General features: G+C 40.6%; 2 protein-coding genes across 8 annotated transcripts in view; one reads left to right on the plus strand and one right to left on the minus strand.

The window, feature by feature from the left end:
* Positions 1-12,307, minus strand: part of SLF1 (SMC5-SMC6 complex localization factor 1) — a 69,937-nt gene extending 57,630 nt beyond the window's left edge. The window contains exon 1 of one of the 5 annotated variants that reach the window (XR_003511730.1): positions 12,202-12,303. The gene's annotated coding sequence lies outside the window, so the exon portion shown is untranslated. Of the gene's footprint in view, positions 1-7,319; positions 7,510-12,201 lie in introns of those variants that run through there. The other 4 variants (XM_027545603.1, XM_027545607.1, XM_027545605.1 and 1 more) reach the window with 4 other exon arrangements.
* A 64-nt stretch (positions 12,308-12,371) lies between these two features.
* The window catches only part of KIAA0825 (KIAA0825 ortholog), a 428,728-nt gene continuing 421,457 nt past the window's right edge, over positions 12,372-19,642 (plus strand). For 2 of the 3 annotated variants that reach the window (XM_027545600.1, XM_027545602.1), the window contains exon 1: positions 12,372-12,480. The gene's annotated coding sequence lies outside the window, so the exon portion shown is untranslated. The remainder of the gene's footprint in view (positions 12,481-19,642) is intronic. The other variant, XM_027545601.1, reaches the window with a different exon arrangement.

The raw sequence follows: 19,642 nt of genomic DNA on the forward strand, positions 1-19,642 counted from the left end.
TGTGGCTGTAAATAAAATGATTTGTTTTCTGGTTTGAACACTGAAAGATTTACCTGCCACTAGAACACACTGATGAGCATAATTCTTCAGAAAAAGACAAATACTTTTAAAATTTCATCAATATAGTAGATTCATTTTAAACTGCTGTTTTTGCTAAGACAGAAAACACAAGGACCTAACAGAAGCAGAAGATATTAAGAAGAGGTGGTAAGAATATGCAGAAGAACTGTACAAAAAAGGACTTAATGGCCTGGATAACCACGATGGTGTGATCACTCACCTAGAGCCAGACATCTTAGAGAGTGAAGTCAAGCGGGCCTGCGGAAGCATTACAACAAAGCTAGTTGTAGGAGGTGATGGAATTTCGGCTGAGCTATTTCAAATCCTAAAAGATGATGCTGTCAAAGTGCTGCACCCAATTTGCCAGCAAATCTGGAAAACTCAGCAGTGGCCACAGGACTGGAAAAGGTCAGTTTTCATTTGAATGCCAAAGAAGAGCAATGCCAAAGAATGCTTAAACTACCGCACAACTGTACTCATTTCACATGCTAGCAAGGTTACGCTCAAAACCCTTCAAGCTAGGCTTTAACAATATGTAAACGGAGAATTCCAAGATGTACAAGCTGGATTTAGAAAAGGCAGAGCAAACAGATCAAATCACAAACATCCACTAGATCATAGAAAAAGCAGAGAATTCCAGAAAAACATCTACTTCTGCTTTACTCACTGACTGAGCCAAAGCTTTTGACTGTGTGGATCACAACAAACTGTGGAAAATTCTTAAAGAGATGGGAATATCAGATCACCTTATTTGGCTCCTGAGAAACCTGTATGCACGTCAAGAACCAACAGTTAGAACCAGACATGGAACAACCAACTGGTTCAAAATTGGGAAAGGAGTATATCAAGGCTATGTGTTGTCACCCTGCCTATTTAACTTATATGCAGAGTACATCATTCAAAATGATCCAGCCCATGCTGGGCTGGATGAAACACAGCTGGAATGGAGATTGCTAGGAGAAATATCAATAACCTCAGATATGCATACGACACCACCCGAATGGCAGATAGCAGAGAAAAACTAAAGAGCCTCTTGACGAAGGTAAAAGCGGACAGTAAAAACGCTGGCTTAAAACTCAACATTCAAAAAACAAAGATCATGGCATCCGGTCCCATCACGTCATGGTAAATAGAAAGCGAAAAATAGCAAACAGTGATAGACTTTATTTTCTTGGACTCCAAAATTATTGTGGATGGTGACTACAGCCATGAAATTAAAGACACTTGCTCCTTGGAAGAAAAGCTATGGGAAAACAAAGACAACATATTAAAAAGCAGAGATATCATTTGGCAGACAAAGGCCCACATAGTCAAACCTATAGCTTTTTCAGTAGTCATGTATGGATATGAGAGTCGGACCATAAAGAAGGCTGAATGCTAAAGAATTAATGCTTTTGAACTGTGGTGTTGGGGAAGACTCTTGAGAGTCCCTTGGACTGCAAGGAGATCCAACCAGTCCATCCTAAAGGAAATCAGTCCTGAATATTTATTGGAAGGATTGATGCTGAAGCTGCAATACTTTGGTCACCTGACGTGAAGAGTTAATTCATTGAAAAAGACCCTGATGCTGGGAAAGATTGAGGGCAGGAGGAGAAGGGGACGACAGAGGATGGGATGGTTGAATGGCATCACTTATTCAATGGACATGAGTTTAGCAAACTCCAGGAGATATTGAAGAGAAACCTGGCATGTTGCCGTCCATGGCATCACAAACAGCTAGACAAGACTGAGCAACTGAAGAATGACTGGACACTTGTGGACAATGACACACAGATATCATACAAATTTTCAGTGTTTGTGGACAGATACTGAACAGTATGTATAAATAAGTCAACGGAGAATTTAAACTTATGGTACCACAGTATTTACATCAAATGTTATAGTAGGTATATGGGGACGAGGGCTTCCCAGGTGGCACAGTGGTTAAAGAAACCACCTGCTGATGCAAGAGACATAGGTTTAATCCTAGGGTTAAGAAGATCCCCTGGAGGAGGAAATGGCAACCCACTCCAGTATTCTTGCCTGAAACATTCCATGGACAGAGCCCCAGGGGCTACAGTCCATGCAAAGAGTCGGACATAACTGAGCCACTGAGCACATACACAAATACTCAGTTCAGTTCAGTCACTCAGTCGTGTCCGATTCTTTGCGACCCCATGAATCACAGCACACCAGGCCTCCCTGTCCATCACCAACTCCCGGAGTTCACTCAGACTTACGTCCATCGAGTCAGTGATGCCATCCAGCCATCTCATCCTCTGTCGTCCCCTTCTCCTCCTGCCCCCAAACCCTCCCAGCATCACAGTCTTTTCCAATGAGTCAACTCTTCGCATGAGGTGGCCAAAGTACTGGAGTTTCAGCTTCAGCATCATTCCTTCCAAAGAAATCCCAGGGCTGACCTCCTTCAGAATGGACTGGTTGGATCTCCTTGCAGTCCAAGGGACTCTCAAGAGTCTTCTCCAACACCACAGTTCAAAAGCATCAATTCTTCGGCACTCAGCTTTGTTCACAGTCCAACTCTCACATCCATACATGACCACTGGAAAAACCATAGCCTTGACTAGACAGAACTTTGTTGGCAAAGTAATGTCTCTGCTTTTGAATATGCTATCTAGGTTGGTCATAACTTTTCTTCCAAGGAGTAAGCGTCTTTTAATTTCATGGCTGCAGTCACCATCTGCAGTGATTTTGGAGCCCCCCAAAATAAAAGTCTGAACTGTTTCCCCATCTATTTCCCATGAAGTGATGGGACCAGATGCCATGATCTTAGTTTTCTGAATGTTGAGCTCTAAGCCAACTTTTTCACTCTCCCCTTTTACCTTCATCAAGAGGCTTTTTAGTTCCTCTTCACTTTCTGCCATAAGGGTGGTATCATCTGCATATCTGAGGTTATTGATATTTCTCCCGGCAATCTGGATTCCAGCTTGTGCTTTTTCCAGCCCAGCGTTTCTCATGATGTACTCTGCACATAAGTTAATTAAGCAGGGTGACAGTATACAGCCTTGATGTACTCCTGTTCCCATTTGCAAGCAGTCTGTTGTCCCATGTCCAGTTCTAACTGTTGCTTCCTGACCTGCATACAAATTTCTCAAGAGGCAGGTCAGGTGGTCTGGTATTCCCATCTCTTTCAGAATTTACTAAATTATTCCTAATCTAGATTTCTTAACTGTGCTACATGTTACTTTCATCCCCTACAAAGTAGACTGAACAAAATTACAGTTTCAAATTTAGAGTCATTAATTTCTATTTAAATGAAGTTCAAAATGTACTCTGTATTTGAGGTGGCACATTTATTGGCCAAGAAAAAGAAAATTCACAACATTTCTAGTTAGAAAAATAGTTGTTAAATAGAGGAAAACAACAGAATGGGAAAGACTAGACATCTCTTCAAGAAAATTAGAGATACCAAGGGAACATTTCATGCAAAGATGGGCTCGATAAAGGACAGAAATGGTATGGACCTAACAGAAGCAGGAGATATTAAGAAGAGGTGGCAAGAAGAGGTGTACAGAAGAACTGTACAAAAAAGAGCTTCACAAAAAAAAAAAAAAAGAGCTTCACAACCCAGATAATCACGATGGTGTGCTCACTCATCTAGAGCCAGACATCCTGGAATGTGAAGTCAAGTGGGCCTTAGGAAGTATCACTACAAACAAAGCTAGTGGAGGTGATGGAATTCCAGTTAAGCTATTTCAAATCCTGAAAGATGATGCTGTGAAAGTGCTGCACCCAATATGCCAGCAAATTTGGAAAACTCAGCAGTGGCCACAGGACTGGAAAAGGTCAGTTTTCATTCCAATCCCAAAGAAAGGCAACGCCAAAGAATGTTCAAACTACCACACAATTGCACTCATCTCACACTCTAGTAATGCTCAAAATTCTCCAAACCAGGCTTCAGCAGTACGTGAATCGTGAACTTCCAGATGTTCAAGTTGGTTTTAGAAAAGGCAGAGGAACCAGAGATCAAATTGCTAACAAATGCTGGATCATCAAAAAAGCAAGAGAGTTCCAGAAAAACATCTATTTCTGTTTTATGACTGAGTGGATCACAATAAACTGTGGAAAGTTCTTCAAGAGATGGGAATACCAGACCACCTGACCTGCCTCTTCAGAAACCTGTATGCAGGTCAGGAAGCAACAGTTAGAACCGGATATGGAACAACAGACTGGTTCCAAATAGGAAAAGGAGTACGGCAAGGCTGTATATTGTCACCCTGCTTATTTAACTTATATGCAGAGACATCATGAGAAATGCTGGACTGGAAGAAACACAAGCTGGAATCAAGACTGCCGGGAGAAATATCAAAAACCTCAGATATGCAGATGACACCACCCTTATATCAGAAAGTGAAGAGGAACTAAAAAGCCTCTTGATGAAAGTGAAAGTGGAGAGTGAAAAAGTTGGCTTAAAGCTCAACATTCAGAAAACGAAGATCAAGGCATCTGGTCCCATCAATTCATGGGAAATAGACGGGGAAACAGTGGAAATGGTGTCAAACTTTAGTTTTTTGGGCTCCAAAATCACTGCAGACGGTGACTGCAGCCATGAAATTAAAAGATGCTAAATCCTTGGAAGGAAAGTTATGACCAACCTAGATAGCATATTGAAGAGCAGAGACGTTACTTTGCCAACAAAGGTCCGTCTAGTCAAGGCTCTGGTTTTTCCAGTGGTCATGTATGGATGTGAGAGTTGGACTGTGAAGAAAGCTGAGCACCAAAGAATGGATGCTTTTGAACTGTGGTGTTGGAGAAGACTCTTGAGAGTTTCTTGGACTGCAAGGAGATCCAACCAGTCCATCCTAAAGGAGATCAGTCCTGGGTGTTCACTGGAAGGACTGATGCTGAACCTGAAACTGCAATACTTTGGCCACCTGATGTAAAGAGTTGACTCACTGGAAAAGAGTCTGATGCTGGGAGGGATTGGGGGCAGGAGAAGAAGGGGACAACAGAGGATGAGATGGCTGGATGGCATCACCTACTCCAACAAGAATTTAAGTGAACTCGGGGAGTTGGTGATGGACAGGGAGGCCTGGCGTGCTGTGATTCATGGGGTCGCAGAGTTGGCCACGACTAAGCGACTGAAGTGAAGTATCAATGGTATTCAAAAACTTTACAAAAACATGCTGTTGCTAGAAATCATGATTTAGTCTAATGCAGAACACATAGTAACACACAAAGCCACATGGGAATTATAAGGCATACAACCAAAACCAGGGAGAAAAACCGCTATCACTAATTTCAGGGAATGACAAAGCCTTTAAGAAAATTTCCTAGAGAAAATAATAGGTCTTTTCAGAAACACGGAAACCTATCTGTGAATACCACCTTGGTATTCTAATGGAAAGGCAAATCTAATTGTTTTTATAGTTCCTGAAAGTCATTTTCATCAGAGGAATACAAGTGTTTTAACCATATACATTTCACCCACTACTAGTATTTTATTTACGTATTTAAGAGTCTGAAAAACAATTTAGTAGGTATTTCAAGAAAAATGCTGCCAAAGAAGGGAAGTTTGAGTAGCCTTTAAAATCTTTCCCACGTGGCTATTTTTAAGTGCTTGGACTTCCCTGGGTCCAGTGGCTGAGAATCTGACTGCTCATGCAGGAGACATGGGTTCAATCCCTTGTCCAGGAAGATTCCACATGCTGTTGGGCAACTAAGTCCATGCGTCACATCTACCAAAGCCCATGCTCCCTAGAGCCTGTGCCCCACAAGAGAAGCCACTGCAGCGAGAGCCTATGCTCCCTAGAGCCTGTGCCCCACAAGAGAAGCCACTGCAGCGAGAAGCGCAGGCACGAGGGAGTAGCCCCTGCTAGCTGCAACTAGAGAAAGCCCATGCAGTGAAAAGCCAGTGCAACCAACCTACCAACCAACCAACAACTTGGAAAAACAAAAGAAAATTAAAAACATAAAATAAAATGCCCACATAGAGAAACTACTATTAAGTAACAGGAAAACACAGAAAGCAACAACAACAAAATCACTGTAATGCTCCCAAAAAGTCTGATTTAAAGGTTATTTTAGGGGTTTCCCTGGTGGTCCAGGGGCTAAGCATCTGCCTTATAATGTAGGGAACGCTGGTTTGATCCCTGATCCTGGAAGATCCCACATGCTGCAGGGCAACTAAGCCCATGCGCCCAGAGCCCGTACTCCACAGCAAGAGGAGCCACTGCAATGAGAACCCTATGCACTGCAACTAGAGAGTAGCCCCCTAGTCTCTGCAGCTATAGAAAGCCTGCACACAGAAATGAAGACCCAGTGCTGTCAAAAACAGAACAGAAAAAAAAATTGTTTTCAATAAATAGTATTTTAAATAGTATTTTTCTGCTTCCTGAGAACTTAATATGCTATGAAGAAATATAAGGGAAAAAATTATCATTATGTTCCTCTTTTATATCAAGTTAGGAACAGCTATTTCACAATTTGAATGTTTATTATTAACAAGGTGACATTTTAACGTATTTTAGATTGATGTACAAATTATTAAACGATTTGGACTTATTAGAGTTGTATACAATGCCAAGTTTCCATCCTAAATCATACTGTCCTTATGATGGAATAAATACAGCCGCCTTGGATATTTAACAGCCTTTTCTATCAAAGCACGAGTCCACAGTAAAAGGAAAACAGGACCAACTGTGCTCAGTGGTAGAAATCAAGAAAACCTTTTTAAAGCAACTTCTTTCCTTTGAAAAACAATGAAAATGAAACTGATATTAAACAAGCAAAGAGGAAAAGTGAATAAGAAACACAGGTAAAGAAGTTAGACTTCCTGATTCAAAGCGCATGAAAATATAAGTGTTAAAAAACAAATCAAAACATAGAAAATTAACAAGTTTATCAGAAAAACTGTGCTATTAGCTAAATTTCCAAAGAATCTCAAATCACAGTGATGGCACACAATAACTAGCAGTTTTTTTTTTTTTTTAAAGAACAAATTCCATTAATCTAATAGAGTCCTATAATAAAATGATCTACTTGAACAGAATTCACAATACATTTAGCAATCCTTCTTAACATCACATCATATGATAAACTAATAACCACAGGTCTAAGTCATATAGTTACAAGGGAAAATAGTTATCTATATTTGTAGGAATAGACATATACATACATAGATATTAAGTATTTGTTTATACTTAAAAAATTAGTGGCTTAATGTCTCTTCCTATGATCCTACAGGAGTAAGAAAACAATAAATAATAGCCTGATATACCAGTGAACCCAAAGAAAGTACTATACAAAACTGGTGTTAATACCTATCAATTACCCAGATAATTCAAAGTGAAGTTTTGTGCTGGTAATAGGTTCTGGGATACGGAGGATGAAGAGCTAACTGCTAGAAGTCTTCCCTCAGGAAATAAGGTAAATAAACTGCGATATAATTGTTCCAGTAGTATTTCCAGAAATTAGATATTTTTCTAGAACTTGTAGGGGGTAATCCTTGATGTCTTCACACAGAAGATACTACCCTAAGATAATAACAGGAAAAGAAAAACAACAAAAAACCCCACAGCATTCATTTTTAAGTTAAATGCATTATCTTTACTGTCAAAAAGTTTAAAATTATACATGAGATTTTCAGTTAAAGAAGATGCTCTTATATTAATTTTCAAAACTTTTGCAATAATTAAAAAGGAATCTAGTTGCTTACCTTGAATCATATAATACACACAACTAAGGAAATAATGAATTAGAACAGAGCTGGCATTTACAAAGAACAAGCAACTGTCCCTGTGGTGTGGACTTTCCCAAAATATCTCCCACATGGGCCTATCCTTGATGCCTGACATTCCTCTGCAGTTGGCGCCAGTTAAAAATGCAAATTAACCTATAGCACTCATCATAATTAAGGACACTGTATACTAGCTTTTTAGGTCTATAAATTCTTTACAAAATGATACATAGCTAGAACACCTTTGAAGAATATGAAACAGAATATTTTAAGAGAACTCAAAGAAATAGAGGCAAGAATAGTGATATGAATAGAAAGGTATGGTATGGGAAAGAGTATGTAAGACCAGGGTGTAACAGTTGGGTGAAAGAGAAAAGTATGCCAAAAAGAAGTGCAAGGTTGCTTAAAGAGGTCTGGGATTGGAAAATAAGGATAAACCTTCCCTACTCTACTCTGCATTATAATTTTTCTTTTATGATTAGACAGATTATTATAGAAATATGAGAACATAATGCATCTTAAAAACTGTATGCTATTAACTAAGATAAATAAGGTATTTATTAAAAAGTTTAACTTATGTTTGTATTTAAGAATTAAAATTTCCCTCAAAATAACTTTTACTGATTTATGTTTTAATTATAATTAATACATGATGATAGAAAATTTGAAAAATACTACAAAGTATATAGAAAGGTTAAAATCTTTAATTCCTTTATAATACCACTGTTAATATTTGGGACAGGGGAAGGATCTGACTTGAAGGTTTTATGGATGTGTGTAAAAAAAATTAAAAAATAAAAATTTATATAGTCTGTATCTTTTATATGATGGTCTTTTTCTACACTACTGAATATTTTGCCATTTTAAGGCAATGGGTTGAAAACTAGTAGTTTCTTAATGTTTGCTCTTCAGTGAACTATTTTGATTTTAAACCTAAGGAAAATCACCATTAAAACCTCCTTCTTTTGGAAAGGACATACTAAGCCTTAAACCCAATCCATATTGGTGCTTTGAATTAAAGAGTTTTAAAAGATTTTCAGGGCTTCTCTTATCTAACAGCATTTAATTGGGAAAGTAAATACTACTAAAACTGAAGTCAATGTAATCAACACTATAAAAGGAATACACAAATCACAGAACTCATTTTGTTTGAGTAAAATCCTGTTTGGCTCCAAATGCTATTAAAATCTGCACCCTCTTCCCCTATGAGGTTTCAAAGGTGGCTCAGTGGTAAAGAATCCGCCTACCAATTCCCGAGATACAGGTTTGATCCCTGGGTCAGGGAAGATCTGGAGGAAGAAATGGCATCCCACTCCAGTATTCCTGCCTGGAAAATTCCACGGACAGAGGAGCTGGCGGGCTATAGTCCATCGGGTCACAAAGAGTTGGGACACAATTGAGCACACATGTACATGCACGCTTGGCCTAGAAGCCAAATCAGGCCTTTGGCTTAATATAAGTCAGCTGGGCTTTAGAAAAGAAAAAAACATTTTTTTTTTAAAGCTACAGTATCTTTTCCTGTTCCCTTCTTCAAAGATCAGGGATCCAAAGCATTTAACTGGCAAAGTAAATAATATTCAAATTGAGAAAAGTCAAAGTGCTGGATCTCAGTTTAACCAACACTACAAAAGTAATACCCAAACTACAGAACTCATACTGTGAGAGTAAAATCCCATTTGGCTGAACGCTATAACATCAAATGGAGTTTAGGAATTCTGCAGCCTCTTGGCCTAGGAGCCATATTAGGCTTTTTGGCTTAATATAATTCACCTGAGCATTACAATTTTTTTTTTTTTCTTTTAAAGCTATAGTATCTTTTCCTGTCCCATCCTTCAAAGATCAGGGACATGAGTGAGTAAATTAATTATTTGACTAAGGTCACCAATGGTGAGACTTCAGGGATATCTTTACCTCAATGACATTGTTTGGGAAAGAAGCAGTCATATCAGTCTCTTTGATGACTGATCTAGCAGTACAGGGAAGAAATGGAGAAGTAGCAGCAAAGTGACTGTGGAGAGGACAAAATGAGGACTCAGGGGAGATATCCAATCTATTTGGGCACTATACAAGGCATAGGTTGGACTAGAGATGTTAATTTTAGGGATAAAGGGGCCTTAAGGGAAGCAAGGTGAATGAAAGAGATGCTGAGGGATAAAAGATGGACAGAAGACATTGGTTAGCCATGGGGGATGAAGTCACAGCTGCTTTAGTATTCTAGGAACTTTGTATTACTTAATAGGAGCAAACAGTTTAAGATTGACGTAGCAGGATTCTGGGGTTTATTTACTTCATAAATGTTCATTTTCTGCTTAAAAATTAAAGTGCTATTTACAGTTCTTGTACAGATGAGAATGGGGTACCTGAGAGATTAAAAAGTAGCTCAAGGGTACATAGCTAGAAAATGGAGAAATCAACATTCAAAATCTAAGTCTCTGTCTGCAAAAACTATATGCCTTTTCTACAATACACTTTGACTTTAATTTCAGAATCTAGTTAGATACTTTTAACATTATAATTTTAAAAAGTAACCTACTTTCAGAGAAGCAAAGAGAAACCTCATAAGATAAGGAATCTACTGTGAGGGTGAAGAGACAGTTGTTAGCACTGAAAATATCTATACTAATTACAATTTAATTTCAGAAAAATAATATCAGTGTCTAAAATTTCAAAGCGTTTTTAGGAACAATCCAAAGAGTGCCAGTTTTTTCTTATGAAAAGTTTTCATTATTTTCCTCTCAAAGTGGATTTGGTATTAATGATTCACTAGACTAATTCATATGGGCTTTTCTCCTCCATCAAAAACAAAACAGTTTATTTCAAAGTAATTCTGGTATCAAGAAAGTAAGAAGTAAGTGAATTTAAAAGTCTCAGGAATATTCTACTTTTAAGCAGTAAGAGGCTTTAAAAGGTAAGAAATAGTACATAGTAAATTTTAGAGCACATATTTCCTATTAGCATATTTAAGGAGAGTCAAGTAACATACTGTTCTAATTTATATTTTTGAGAAAGAGTGTTGTTTTTTCAGAGCCTATATGGAATTACTGATTTTATTTTTAAAATGTTTCCCTGAAATAGTGTATTTAGAGTAATTAACCAGGCAAATACTGTCTAGTTAGTTATACTATTGGTTTTCTTAAAAACGTTTTTGGACATTAGTGGAAGTCTTCAGAGTTCTTAATCTCGACTATGAAAAAACCCACATCTGACCACGTTTTCAAAGACCGTTTTACATGATTTATGCTTTCTGCTTTAAGGAAGCAAGAAAATGTTAAATGATATAATTAAACCACAGTCAATAATGAAAAAGAAAATCTACTTAGAAAACAGATCTAAGAGCATATTTTGCATTACTGAAGGCTATCTTCAATATTCAAGTACTTAAAACATCCTAGTTCATTTAAATTAACACGGAGTTAACTTAGACATAATCAAGGTAACTCCCTTATAAAAATCCACCTAAACACCTGCAGGACGGGTTCGTCAAACTTGCCAAAAATGGGAACACCTTGTGCATCAATAGGTACTTCTAGGAAATGAGGCATAACATAATAACACAAGTCCCCAAAAGTTTATAAGACACAAGAGCCTGTCACACCTACACTGGAAATTAGGTTTAAATTTTCATTCCTTGTGTCTTAACGATAACTGTTCTGTTCTTTCTGGTATAGGATATTCATTCGTACAGAAGAGCTTGACGCTTCCAAAATCAAGTTTCATCTGATTTCCGGGTCAAATCTTGAAAGGAAGTACTCAAAACATAACAAGTTTTCTGTCAATATTTAATCAGAGAGGCTTTGGGGCGGGGGGTGCGGAATCTCAGGATAATCCCTTCGCCTTGGTCCCTGCCTTCAAACAGCTGAGATACCATAATCCCCAGAAACACAGCCCGCCCCAACCCCCGCCGTCTTTAGGGAGACGTGTGAGTGTGTATGTGCGTATTTCAAGGCCTACAGGAGCCGCAGAGAGACGTTCTTGAACCGTTTGAGATTTGTTTATAATTCTACCAGGAAGAAGGAAAAATAAATAAACGACGGCATTTGCCTTTTCATAGGAAGGTGGGCCTGGGGGAATTCCCAACCACCTGCACTGACGCTAAGTTATGGAAAAGCAGCCAAGAAGCCGGGACTCGGGGAGACGCGTCCCAGGCGGTTCTATGGAAACGAGAGACGCGAGTGGCCTAGCGCCTTCCCGGCAGTAGAACGAGCTGCGAAAACGGAAGGCATGGGAAGCCGCTCCAGCCGCCCGCACAAGCAGAGGCGCCGGGGGGCCCGTTGCCCGCCGCCGCACGACCCCACCGACGCGGGCAAGCCGCGGCCGCGGGAAGCGCCAGAGGCAAGTGCAGTCGCCGCTCCCCTGCCCCGGCGCCTTCCCACAGCCTCACATCTCGGACGCCGCCGAAACTTGAGGAGGAAACACCCCCACACGGTCAGGGTGAACACCGCGTCTTCAGGGCTGAGGCCCTTTACCTTCCCGGCCGGGGTTTCTGGGGCTGCTGCCTCCGCGGAGCGGCCCCTGACAGGCGGGACGAAGACTGCCGCTGCGGCACCAGTGGCTTCACGAATCCGGGCTCTGGGAAATAATTTCCCGCCGCGCGCTCCGCGGCTCCGGAAGCGATTGTGACACTTCCGGGTGGTTGTCAGTGACGCTCTCGAGCTGTCGTCAGGGTCTTCCAAGCAGGTTCCCCGGCTGGATCCGGACTCGCGGGCCAAGCTCCTGCTAGCACCGCGCCGAAGGTTGGGAGACTGGTGAGTTATTATTTTTTTCTGGGTTGCCTCCTGGACCTGGTATTTCCGTCCACCCGAGACTCCGTGCAGCATCTTGATCTGACCGAGAAGTTAAGCGGGAAAAGGTTGAACTCGGAGTCCCCATCCAACCCCGTTGGCTCTTGACCCTCTGTGCTGCAGGACAAGGCCTTGAGATTCCGACTTTACCATCTTCTCAGTTCACAGTTTCTGTCTCCAGCTCGGAACTCGACCTCGGGTCCCCAGGTGCCCCTGGGTAAGACAGAAGACACCGTCTACTGCGACCTCTTTTAGGAGAGTGTCTGTAGAGGTGGTCAAGGAGTGTTCACACTCTCCCACAGGCAGGGTGGTGGTCACCCTTGATTTTCGAGAGCTGCTTTACCATCTTTTTCCCGAGTATGGTTTCCTTCATCTTGGGGTGCAGTGCCGGGGAGACAAGCAGCTGGCTGAAGAGCTCACCTTTTCTATTTTTGGAAGTGGGATGAGGGGGTCGGGTTGGGGGTCGTTCCTGATTGAGAACTCAGCGATACCGCCGCGGTTTAAATAGGGTGAGAATGGTCTTTGTTCTATGAGCTAATTGAGATAGCAGAACAAGCTCAAAATTTCATGCGTGGGTTTTAGATACACATTTTTACCTTTTGGAAAGGAGTAGTCAGGAATAGATGTTCTTTCAGAAAGGAGTGCCTCTGCATTCTTCCAGGCTTCCTAATGAAACCTTCAGGAGAATTTTAGATGGGGGTCTGAGCAGAATTTGCTTCCGATGTAAAGGTAATGTGAGGAAATGTGCCCATGTAGTAGAAGATTTTAAAAATGTGATGAGAGAAGCTTTTTTTGGTGACTTCTCTTTCTTGAGTCATGCAGTTTGTTCAGGTAAGTAGTTTTCACTTACCACCTTTCACTGAAACAATCACGTGTTCCATAAGCAGCTGCTTGATTTTTTTTTTTTACCCCCAGTCAGTTCTACATAGAGTTCTAGCAATAACTACCATAAAGAAAAATGCAATATGTTCAATTCAAGGACCCTGATGCATCAGGCAAATGCTTTATTATCTTTTGAGAGTATGGAAGCATGTTATCTCCTAGTTGATCAACAATTCGAAATTTTGTAACCTCATTTGGTCCCAATTTTGTCATTTTTATTGAATCTTGTGGTTTTTCCTTATTTCTTCAGTTGCAAGGATTATAAATAATTTAAGAAAGGTACCTTGTTTTTATATAACAACTAGTTACCAGATAGGCAGTGTTTTGGGTTTTTTTTAAATCATTGCTCTTGATTTGTGACCTCTTTTCAAATTAATATAGCCAGCCACTAATGTTAGCCACAAATAGCTGCTATCTGCCAGGTACTTTACATTTATCATTTTATTTAAACTTTCTACAGTTCTACAAAGAGAATCGTATTATCCCCATTTTGCAAACATTTTATACTGAGACTCAGATGTTCTTACAAGTTATACAATTAAATGGCAGTTGAGATTTGAACCCAGTTTCAGGGAAACTCCAAGCTTGGGCTCTTTTTACTATGCTGTCTACTTCCTTTCATAAATGACAAAATCATTCTTTTCACTCTCCAGTAAAATTGGGTAGTATATCACATTCCAAAGTCAAATGGATAGCAAAACTTGAGTATAAGAGATTTAAGGAGTTAAGGAATCAATTCCTTAATGTGTTAAAGATTAAGGAATGTGTTAGGGATTTAAAGAATCCCTACAAAGAATTTTGACATATGAGTAATCCAAATTCTTTTTTTATTTATCCTTAGCCAGTTTTATCACCCTTACTCAAACAAATACAAGCAATCTAGAGACCATCAGTGTATTATTAGTGACTCTAAGACCAGAGTATCAGCTATCTGTTTAGTCAGCTTCTATTTGTGTGTGTATGTAGAAAGAGAGAAAATGAATAAATGAGCACAAATTCATAAAACTGAACTTTGTGATGCCCAGTAAGGAATTACTATCTACTAGCTCTTAGAAAACTATTCTTTTCCACTCATGTAACCCTGAAACAGACAATGATTAGCATATGTTATCAAGTGTGCTTAACTAAACCTGCCCTTTCCAATAGTCTACTGTATGTAAAGAAATAGAATAGTTTAGTTTTCAAGGAATTTACTAAAATCTAGTTGAAATGACCAGTACTAGAAATGATCTAGAACTTAATTCTAAAGAATAACTGGTTTTACAAAAAAACACAGGTATATGTGTACAGCTCATTTCAAACGCTAATGTCCATTACATCGTATTGACTTCTCTGTGAATAATATTTGCTTTGCACATCCCGCAGGTAGATCTCAGTGATTTTTTTTTCCCCGCCAAATTTCAGTGCTTATGAAGGTTGAGAGTTTATCTATTTTGTTTGTTTCATACTCAGCATCTGGTATGTACTATGGGCTCAATAGATGTTTATTGAATGAACTTTTTAAAAGTTATTTATCCACAGAGAAGTATTTGTACATGTATTTTTTTTTTAAAGGGACTTACCAGATAAATAAATGCACATTTAATCATTACTCACTTTGACCCTGGAATGTAATGTCCACTCCACAACCCATGCACAAAAGGCAATATGCTATCCTGCAAAGAAGAGTGGACAGTGAGGCAGGAGATGAGAGAATACCTAGTATTTGTTATTGCTTACTTTCTGCTGTGCAGTGTTACATTTAATTCTCACAGCACTGTAGGGCTTTATCACTCGTTTAAGATTGAGAAAATAAAGATTAGCTTTGTAAATCTTTGTAGGTTACACACAGTCATTAAGTGCCAGAGCTATGATTGGAACCAGTGCTGATTCCAAGGACCATAGTATTAACCACTTCACTATACTGCCTCCAACTGGATTTTAATCCTGGTTCATCTACTAACTAGGTCTAAACACAGGGAAATTTATCCCTCTGAGCATATCTCTCATCTATAAAGGTTGGATTAAATGATGTTTAAAGTCTTTTCTGGCTCAAAAATCCTCCCAAGTGTTATTCTAACATGCTAGAAAATTTTCTTGAGTGGAGTTTTACATATAATGAATGTAAATTTATTGTATTTTACATGTAAATGATGTAAATTACATCATTTAATCCAACCCTTATATGTTGGTAGATGTATAATTATGATTTTGGGCTTCCCTGGTGGCTCAGAGGTTAAAGCGTCTGCCTCCAATGCAGGAGACCTGGGTTCGATCCCTGGGTCGGGAAGATCCCCTGGAGAAGGAAATGGTAACCCACTCCAGTATTCTTGCCTGGAGAATCCCATGGACAGAGAAGCCTGGTAGGCTATAGTCCACGGGATCGCAAAGAGTTGGACACGACTGAGTGACTCCACTTTCAGAGTTCAGAATCTCAGGCATGTATTTGCTAGTTTATGACCCTGATAAGTCACTGATTCTTTGTGAGCTCAGTTTTTTTTTTTTTTAAACCTAACATAAAATGGATATAGAAGAATGCTTTCCAGGTTGAGGTAGCTTCAAACACCCTGCATGAGCCCGACACATGCTATTATTGTTCAGTCACTAAATCATGTCTGACTTTGTGATCCCTCAGACTGTAGCCCGCCAGGCTCCTCTGTCCATGGGATTTCCCAGGCAAGAATACTGGAGTGGGCTGCCGTTTCCTTCTCCAGTGGATCTTCCTGACCCAGGCAACAAACTTGTGTCTTCTGCATTGGCAGGTGGATTCTTTACCACTGAACCACCAGGGAAGCCCCACCTGACAGATCAGATCCGATCAGATCAGTCCCTCAGTCGTGTCTGACTCTTTGCGACCCCGTGAATCGCAGCACGCCAGGCCTCCCTGTCCATCACCAACTCCCGGAGTTCACTCAGACTCACGTCCATCGAGTCAGTGATGCCATCCAGCCATCTCATCCTCTGTCGTCCCCTTCTCCTCCTGCCCCCAAACCCTCCCAGCATCACAGTCTTTTCCAATGAGTCAACTCTTCGCATGAGGTGGCCAAAGTACTGGAGTTTCAGCTTCAGCATCATTCCTTCCAAAGAAATCCCAGGGCTGACCTCCTTCAGAATGGACTGGTTGGATCTCCTTGCAGTCCAAGGGACTCTCAAGAGTCTTCTCCAACACCACAGTTCAAAAGCATCAATTCTTCGGCGCTCAGCCTTCTTCACAGTCCAACTCTCACATCCATACATGACCACAGGAAAAACCATAGCCTTGACTAGATGAACCTTTGTTGGCAAAGTAATGTCTCTGCTTTTGAATATGCTATCTAGGTTGGTCATAACTTTCCTTCCAAGGAGTAAGCGTCTTTTAATTTCATGGCTGCAGTCAACATCTGCAGTGATTTTGGAGCCCAGAAAAATAAAGTCTGACACTGTTTCCACTGTTTCCCCATCTACTTCCCATGAAGTGGTGGGACCGGATGCCATGATCTTCGTTTTCTGAATTTTGAGCTTTAAGCCAACTTTTTCACTCTCCACTTTCACTTTCATCAAGAGGCTTTTGATTTCCTCTTCACTTTCTGCCATAAAGGTGGTGTCATCTGCATATCTGAGGTTATTGATATTTCTTCCGGCAATCTTGATTCCAGCTTGTGTTTCTTCCAGTCCAGTGTTTCTCATGATGTACTCTGCATGTAAGTTAAATAAACAGGGTGACAATATACAGCCTTGACGAACTCCTTTTCCTATTTGGAACCAGTCTGTTGTTCCATGTCCAGTTCTAACTGTTGCTTCCTGACCTGCATACAGATTTTTCAAGAGGCAGGTCAGGTGGTCTGGTATTCCCATCTCTTGAATTTTCCACAGTTGATTGTGATCCACACAGTCAAAGGCTTTGGCATAGTCAATAAAGCAGAAATAGGTGTTTTTCTGGAACTCTCTTGCTTTTTCCAAGATCCAACAGATGTTGGCAATTTGATCTCTGGTTCCTCTGACTTTTCTAAAGCCAGCTTGAACATCAGGAAGTTCACGGTTCACATATTGCTGAAGCCTGGCTTGGAGAATTTTGAGCATTACTTTACTAGCGTGTGAGATGAGTACAATTGTGCAGTAGTTTAAGCATTCTTTGGCATTGCCTTTCTTTGGGATTGGAATGAAAACTGACCTTTTCCAGTCCTGTGGCCACTGCTGAGTTTTCCAAATTTGCTGGCATATTGAGTGCAGCACTTTCACAGTATCATCTTTCAGGATTTGGAATCCTGACAGATAGTTGGCATTAAATATATATTGATTCTCTTCCCTTCTCCCCAGTCTTTTAAGGATAAAAGATTGGTGAATGTAAAAATACTTTATAGGTTAGCCAAAGGTGAAGAATCTTCAGTTGTAGTCCACTAAGAAAGAGCAAGTTATACCTACAAATGTCTATTGTATGACCAACAATTTACATACAATTATTGAACAACAAAAGGATGGGAAACACAGAAAGAAGTTTTGCTTTCAGTAGGACAGATGAGGAAAGATTTTATTTAAAAAGGTAATGCTGAGTTTGGGCCTTAAAGGATGACGATTTTGGCATTGGAGGATGCAAAGGTACCAGAAAAGATTAATGAGTACATATTAGATCTGTGGGATGGATTGAAGGCTAATGATAAAAGGTGAAAAAGCTGAGTTGAGTGCAAGCTGTGGGTAACTGTGGTCCTGTTAAAGATGTTAGACTTTCAACAATGAGCAATGGTTTTTGTGCATAACCAGGGTGGGGTGGAGGATGGGGTTAACATTTGATTTTTATGGAAATTATACCCATTTGTTATAGAAATGTAAGAGTGTAAGAGTATATAAATAAGCCCCCTCCCCCCAAAAAAAGAAAAATTGCACAATAATCCCATTCCAGACCCAGCCAAGCACCTACTTACTGAACACCAACTTCAGCCAAATCCCCTCCTGACTTGAGAGTACCTCTCTCCATCCTAGTGAAGAGTGAGCTGTGAGTGGCCACTCAGGTTGGCTCAGAGGTAGGAAAGGGCTCTGAGGAGTCACGTGTCCCAGTTCTGGGCCTCCACCTTAAGGGGCTCACATGGGGACTGGTCCACAGACACACAGTTCTGACTGGGTGAGGGTCTCTCTACAGGTGTATTGCTTTTAACGGTATGGATGCTGGCACTGGCACTCAGGTGTGATGGCAGCAGGCTTCTGGGAGTCGGGGAGAGAGGTACCATCTAGAGCTACAAGGTTTTCCCACCGCACTTTCCTGTATCCTCCCTGCCTCCTGTCCCTTCCTGATGTCTGTGGTGGTAGTTTAGTCGCTAAGTCATGTCCAACTATTGCGACCCCATGGATTATAGCCTTCCAGGCCCTTCTGTCCATGGAACTCTCCAGGCAAGAGTACTGGAGTGGGTTGCCATTCCCTTCTCCAGGGGATCTTCCCAACCCAGGAATCGAACCTAGGTCTCCTGCATGGCAGGTAGATTCTTTACCTACCGAGCTATGAATGAAGCCCAACCCCTTACCTGCCGGGGTCCTGCCCCGGCTGATCCAGGGTATTCGAAGCGGGGATGGCATCGGCGACCTATTTATTTAAATATTTTATCAAAGATATAAAAAGTAATAGGATGAGGATAGCTCAGTAGGAAAATTCAGTGGAGAAAAGAGGCTGAGTAGCTTGGTTTACGCGGGAGACCAATAAAACTTCAAGACAAGAAGTTTGCACCACTTACGTAGGCTGCAGGCGTCCTTCCGTTCTCCTGAAGGAGAGGAGACACTGAGGCCTCCCTGGTCGGATCTTAGAAGCCCAGGCATAATTAGTAAGCATGGCGGGTTCCGAGCTCCAGATGGAGACTCAACCAGAGTGAGAGAGAGAGCGACATGGGGAGACCAGTATTTCGAGAAACTGATTCCAATTCTTTATTTTCCATGGTCTACTTTTATACACTGAGATGTTATGCAAAAGTCACTCGGGGTCAGCAGTCCTGACTTTTATCAAAGTCAGGTGCTTCATACAAATGTATACAGAGGTCTTAGGGGTGTTACATCATCTTCTGGCCAGGGGGGCCTGCTGACAATTTATGACCCTCTCCTTGTGACAGCGGTCAACCAGGACACTTATTTCTCCAGGGGTGATTATTCTCAAAACAGACACCACCCAAATAAAGTTACATTCCTATAGGGTGACGGTGTAGTGGGTTTTAGTTAAGGAAAGAATTTACTTAGCCTAAGGTCTAACGTGATTAATATCAAAGGTTAATACTTATTTCTTCTATATATTCATTAATGTGTGTAAGGG

The sequence above is a fragment of the Bos indicus x Bos taurus genome, chromosome 7 (genome assembly GCF_003369695.1).
Source record: "Bos indicus x Bos taurus breed Angus x Brahman F1 hybrid chromosome 7, Bos_hybrid_MaternalHap_v2.0, whole genome shotgun sequence".
Classification (NCBI taxonomy): domain Eukaryota; kingdom Metazoa; phylum Chordata; class Mammalia; order Artiodactyla; family Bovidae; genus Bos; species Bos indicus x Bos taurus.